At 34.8% G+C, this 6607-nt stretch overlaps 1 non-coding gene across 1 annotated transcript; it reads right to left on the reverse strand.

The window, feature by feature from the left end:
* Nucleotides 1-1093: 1093 nt before the first annotated feature.
* LOC115896593 lies at nucleotides 1094-1200 on the reverse strand. The gene has a single exon (XR_004056512.1). It is a non-coding gene; the product is annotated as a U6 spliceosomal RNA (small nuclear RNA).
* Between the last annotated feature and the right edge of the window lie 5407 nt (nucleotides 1201-6607).

Consider the following 6607-nt stretch of genomic DNA (forward strand, 5'->3'; position numbering starts at 1 on the left):
GGCTATTGCTTACATTAAAAAAGGGAAACGCTTGTCTCGAAAGGATGCAGTAAGCAGTGTGAATTAATTAAAACTCACTAACTTTGATACTGGAAGCAGAAATTTATATCCAATAAATAATTTCTCTAATGTAAGACAAGAGGGTCTCTTGGGAAGAGAAAATCTTCAAACGATATAGAGAAAGGAAATCATGACTTTTGACGTATCACTGCAGCCACATATCCAACAACTGGCTGATACAGTTTTGAGAATACGCTGGAGAACCACAGATTCTGAGGGGTCTACACCTTGCCTCCAGTTTCTTCCACTCAGAATTTCCAAGGTTTATACTTGTATGTACGCTGCTCCCTTCATATAGATAGGTGTTTACAGAACATGTATTAGAACCAGGGAGAGTAAACAGAGTATCTGTCTGAATTAACTTGAAATAGAAACCTTTTCCAGTCCAGCCACTTTGGGATAATCTGATTTTTATTTGAATGGAAATGAGATTTAGGCATAGAAGATGATCATAGATAGAGGTGTTTTCCCCAATATTGTAATGAAATCACCTTACACTATTTTTACATTTTCTAAAATATTGAATTGAGCAAGAGATTAAGAAAAGTCTTACTTTGGTGTGTGTTCTCTGCCATGAATATGGTTTTAAGGATAAAAACGTATTCCATGCTCATGAATACATCCTCACCAGTTTACAAGGGTGAGTGAGGTTATGAAATTCAGCAAGCACATCTGAGCAAACCATGTAATCAGGGTAATGGAGGTTTTCTAGCTTTATTTAGGAGAAAAGAGGACTCTAAAAGGCCAGGACTAGGACCAGTTAGGCAAAATGTAAAGCAGAGTGGAGTATTAAAATGTACTAAAAATAGAATATTTCCAAAGAAGATATATGGAGTCGCTTTTAGAAGTAAGAGAATTATGCAACTAGGAGAAAGTAGGAGGTTACCGGGAATATTTTATGTAAAAAAGAACTTAGAGATCAATTTACCTATTTCACATCTCTTCTGAGATCATGCTCTGAAAACTCTATTTAGTAGCCAGACTTATTATTATTATTGTTTATTTTACTTTAAGTTCTGGGACACATGTGCAGAAAAATATGGAATGCTTCACAAATTTGTATGTCATCCCTGCGCAGGGGCCATGCTTATTTTCTCTATATCATTCCAATTTTAGTTTATGTGCTGCTGAAGCAAGCACCAGACTTATTTTTATTTCATATTCTCTGAATACCAGGTATATGATTAGATTTAGCAAACAAGTTACTTATCATGTTATATGATGCTTTCCAAACAACATAGTAAAACTGCATTTCTTTGGAAGTCAACTATTGTACTCAAATTCATATGAGTTACATGAGACAAATAAAAAATACATCTATAAATTTAAACATATTTATTGAGTGACTACAATATGCCAGGTGCCATTCTAGGTGCTGAGTACATCTTGGAGAACAACTGCAAATAGCCCTGAACTTTTTCTACTGGGGAAGGAGACAGATGGTAAATATGCAACACGTGTACTGTGTCAGAATATGATATGTTTATGGAGGAAAGTAAAACAGGAAGGTGGCCTACAGAGCACCAAGCCTGGTCAATGGGCTGGGGATGTGCAATGTTATCTAGAAAATTCTAAGATAGGTGCTCTGAGAAGGTGGCGTTTAGGCCACAACTTGAAGCTCAGATGAGCCCACTGTCAATGAAGCTTAGTTAAATTTTAAGTTGATTATTTTTACCTTTATCAATGCAGATTCCCTCTCATGAAGTGCATAAGGCAAAATATAATTATTCCATCTTGTCTTATGTTTTATCTAAGAAAGATGCAAGATCTTTCTAAGATCTTGAGGGATTTAACTTTCTTAAATCTTTACACTTCTCTATGAAAGCACTTACTCCATAAGAAAAAATGTAATCTTTGTCCTGTACTGTAATGCAGTGCAGTGTGTGACAGAAAGCATAAAAGTGAGAACTAAGAAACCTGGGTTCTTGTTGTATGATTTGTATATTAATTAATAACCTCAGTTTGTTCATTTGGGAAATGAGGGCATTGGACTGTTTCAATATTTCCAAAAGGAGCATAACATTCCATGGAGCACTTGTGCTGGAGACACTTGAAAATCAAGAGTGGACAATTAAATCTGGAAGCATCATATGTCAGATGACCCCTAACTGAAGAGTCCAAAGGCATTTCATCACGTTAAAGAAACTGAGGAGGTAGTGGATAAAAGGAAGCCATTTGATGATAAACTTTGTTTAACTCAAAATTTCCTAAACATATTAGAACAAACTTGGGAAACACTGAAATAGACCATCAATGCTAATGTTTTTACAGTTAAGAAATTCTATAAGTGTTCTTTTTCATTGTTAGTTCCATTCTACTGTATCCATAAAGATGATCTAATTATGCAGAGATTGACAACTACATGAAAATCTCAGACACTTAAAACAAAACTTATTCCTTTCTTATGCGACATGTCCATTGAGGATTGGCTCCAGCCTTTGTTCCACAGTTTTCTCACTGCATTTTCCAATAAGCAGAACCACCACAGTCTGATTATCCATCAGTCTGGAATAAAAAAGAGAGGCTACTGTGACCTAATTTGAAGTGCATTTGGAAGTATATGCTTAATTTGTGCTTGAAAAAATACAGTTATTGGTGAAAGCACTAATGACTCCCTATTTACCTCCTGAAAAAACCTCATGGTTACATTAAATCTAATAAATGCTAGATTTTATAAGTTTTACATTGTCGACTACTGAATTTTGTGGTCTTTATTCTGGTAGGCAATAGGTTTCCCATGGATAAGCTTTATCTTTTTGAGACTTAATTTCAAGTTCTTTTTGGATAGGCCTGGAGTATCTGTTTTTCCTAATGCTAATTTAGCCCTGTTTCTGAAGCATGGCCCTCCTTTCATGGCCCCTATTGAATGGTTTCATGTGTCAATAAGGTTTCTCTATTCTGGCTAGTGGAAATTTCAACAATTCTTGACCCTGTGTAAACTCTGAATATTATTCAGTACCCGCTCTCCAGCAATTTTTGTTTCTTCAGAAGTTGTTGCTGCCTAGCCTCCTGGGGATTCACACTATGCATGCAGAGGTTGATAGTAAGCTAAAGATTCAAGGGACTGCTATGCGTATTTTTGGAATTCTTCCCCTGTATAGCTCCCTCCTGTAAATGGTCTGCAAATTCTACCCACCTCTTCACTCAGGGAGGCCAGCAGGATCTATTTGGATTTCCCGTCCCTGAATCGCAGTCTAGAAATTTTCTCTAGGCAGAAAGCCTGGGCAGCAGTAAGTCTCATTTCTTTGGTTCTTTTCTGTCAAGGATCGCAGTGCTGTGCTGTCTGCTGCTCAAAGTGTGAAAATAGTTATTTACTACATTTTGTCCAGTTTTCTAGTTGTTTATGGCAGGAGGCTAATTTCAAACACCTCATGGCTGGAAACTCAAGTTTCCTAAATCTAAATTTAGCCCTTATTTTATAAATACTTGGTTTTTCAGCATGGCGAAGCATCATGTCTTGAATGTCAACAAAATGGATTTCTTGTTTTTCCCTGGGAGAACAGAAAGCTATAAACATGAGAAACTCCAAATACTATACTTCCAATTTCCTGAAATGTAACTCCTGCAGCCAATGGGAAAAGTATATGCTGACCTAAGTAACTGTCAAGATATGTAGACAAAGAGACCATTTCTAAGGCAACCAACTTACTTTTTTCCCGAAGCATCAATACACAGTAAAAATATTCGTTTCTATAAATATTTGTCTTGAAGTCAACTAGAAACTAAAATATATGATCAAGGAAGTAGTACAAACCTAATCTAGAAAAATAGCAATAATTTTATTATACATGATATTTCTTGGTAAGCCAATGATTTGAGTTCTTACATTGGAATATCAAGTATCTCCTGGTACTAAACATTAAATAATAACCTTAGAAATTGTATGAAAGGGCCAAAATAGAAACTGTAGTTTGTAGTGTTGCAGTATCCTAGTGCCTAGAGCATATTAGGTTACCCAATAGATATTACTTGAATATTGGATGAATGAAAGAAAGATGACAAGAAAAAGTGAGGTGTTATGATGTAGTAAAAATTATTTCTTAGAAGGAAGGTGTTTCTGTTTACTTCCTTGTAGTAGTGAGATCTGAGAAAGTGTCTAAGGCCAAGAATGATTGGGTTTAGCATCAGACGGATGGATATACTTCTCCCAAGAATTCTGGAGACTGCAATAATAATAATAACAGTAAATAATGATGCAATAATGATATAGTAATAATAAATAATGAATAATCATGATGGCAAATAATGATAATGAATTATTCTTGTGTGCCTTCTATGCACCAAATATTGTTCTATGCACTTTTAATGTTTACCTCATTGATCCTTTATCAGACTATGAAATGAATACTACTGCCTCATTTTATAGTTATGGAGATTAAGGAATAGGGATAATGAGTAACTTGAGCATGGTGACAGAGGAAGTAGTGGCGGATAAAGGTTGAAAATCTAGAGTATGGTCCTAGTGCCATCAATTTTAACTACAGAGCTATACTGACTCTCTGTACACAGGGACCAAATATAGGGGAGCTCACCAATATGAAAAGTATAGAAAATCATTCCAGAAGTTAAAATATAAAACAAACAATGAATTTTAAATTTTTAAAAAGTTTTAGTAGAGACAAGGTCTCAATATGTTGCTCAGACTGGCTTCCAACTCCTGAACTCAAGTGATGCTCCTGTAATCCCAAAGTTCTGGAATTACAGGTATGAGCCACCCTGCCTGGCTATAGTTCTTTAGTGTCAGTTCAAGTGTTCCATTCAATATTGGAAGTTCAGTGGCAGTCTGCTTCCCATTCTATTTCTTTCTCTGTACATGTTGTGATGAATGATAAATTGTTTTCCTTTTATTTTATTTATTCCTGTGATTTAGCTTATGGAGAAGAATAAAAGGGTTAAAGCTCCTAGGCCCCAAAACAGAATTTACCAGAAATGAAGATACGTGTAATAATTTCCAAATTGTATTTACGGATACCATTTTATTCTATCGATTGGAACTGTACTTAGCAAAGGGGATCATACAAAGGAGATAAGAGAGAATGAGAAATTGAAACAAAGCATTGATGAAAGTTTCCTAACAGCAAAATGAGAAGGCTGTGCCATCCCAGGGGAAGTGGGGGTGGATCTGATGCCTGAAACAATGAGAGCTGTGATGGAATCAATGGCAGCAGATCCCGTAATTACTAAATTAGACTGTTCCATTTCTGGATAATGCACGCTGCATTTTGATCTTGATTTGAAATCCAATTAGTTCAGGATCATCATTCCTTTTAGTTCTAGCTTCTCTCTGGTGACTTTGAGACTAGAGCAATAGTGTAGTATTTTTGTGTTTGTTCTTTCATGTCTTTGAAGACATGGTTTTTTAAATCCATGGCAACAGGTGTCCTCCGCTCCCACTCTTACATATTTTACTGATTACTCTCTTGGTTTATTCTCACATGCTCTCAAGTCATAGTAACCAGTGAAATGCTACATTGATACACATTTGGCTTTTCCAGTAAATAATGACAATAAACCATGAAACACTTGTCTTTGAAATCACCACTACCTTTTAAGTTTTTTTAAGAAAGTTTTATTTACTAGATAATTTGCCTTTGTGGATTGATGTTATTCTTAATTCTCTTGCTTTCCTTCACTGAAATTAAAGGGGTAAGCCTTATATTATCTTTTCATTTAAGATAAATGAAAGAACATATTTTAGGTATGTCACGTATAAGAGATGAAGATTTCTGACAACATAGCGTTTGTTTTTTCATTCTCTGGTGAGGGTGAGAAGGGAACTTCAGGCAGCCCATTGAAATAGCTTCAGTTTGCTCACATGACTATATTAGCAAATAGTTGATTAAAGATAGTCTGAAATAGTTTCAGCAAAAGACCTTAGGATGTATACATTAGAAATATATACACCTGTGGTTCATGATTATGAAATTATTTTGAATGTAGTTTTGCTTTTTCATTACATTAAGAGAAACCTCTGGAATTGTGGTATAATATAAATTATAAAAATATAATTTTTGTACTGAAGCATGAATGGTTATAATCTACAATAATTTTATACCATAAGAAAGAAAATAGGCACTGTTTTCCTCCATGGGCTTGCTGAAGAAAATGTGAAACATTGATTGAGAGCTGCTTGTTAATTCACACTAGGGAACCATGTAGATCACTTAATTTTGAAAATTACAATGTAAACAAAACCAATGCCATAAAGGAGTTCAAGGGCCCTACATCAAAATAATATTTTGTTCATTTACTTTGATAAGTGTGGTTCATATACTCAAGTATTACTTATGCGTATATTGCATTTGAATTAACATAGTGCATTTCATCAAAATAATAAAATCTTAGTGACATAATAACATATAAAGAGAGTTCATCACATTTTTCTGATACAGATATTTTAAATAATCTATATACATTTATGCGTGCATTAATGTTACACCATTTCTCAGTCTCTGTCTCTTCTTCCTCTCTCTTCCTCTCACTTTTTCTCACACACACACAGAACTAAAAGTAAATTTAAAAATTTTACTGCCTTTTGTGAAACTCA

This window comes from Rhinopithecus roxellana, chromosome 3 (assembly GCF_007565055.1).
Source record: "Rhinopithecus roxellana isolate Shanxi Qingling chromosome 3, ASM756505v1, whole genome shotgun sequence".
Classification (NCBI taxonomy): Eukaryota; Metazoa; Chordata; class Mammalia; order Primates; family Cercopithecidae; genus Rhinopithecus; species Rhinopithecus roxellana.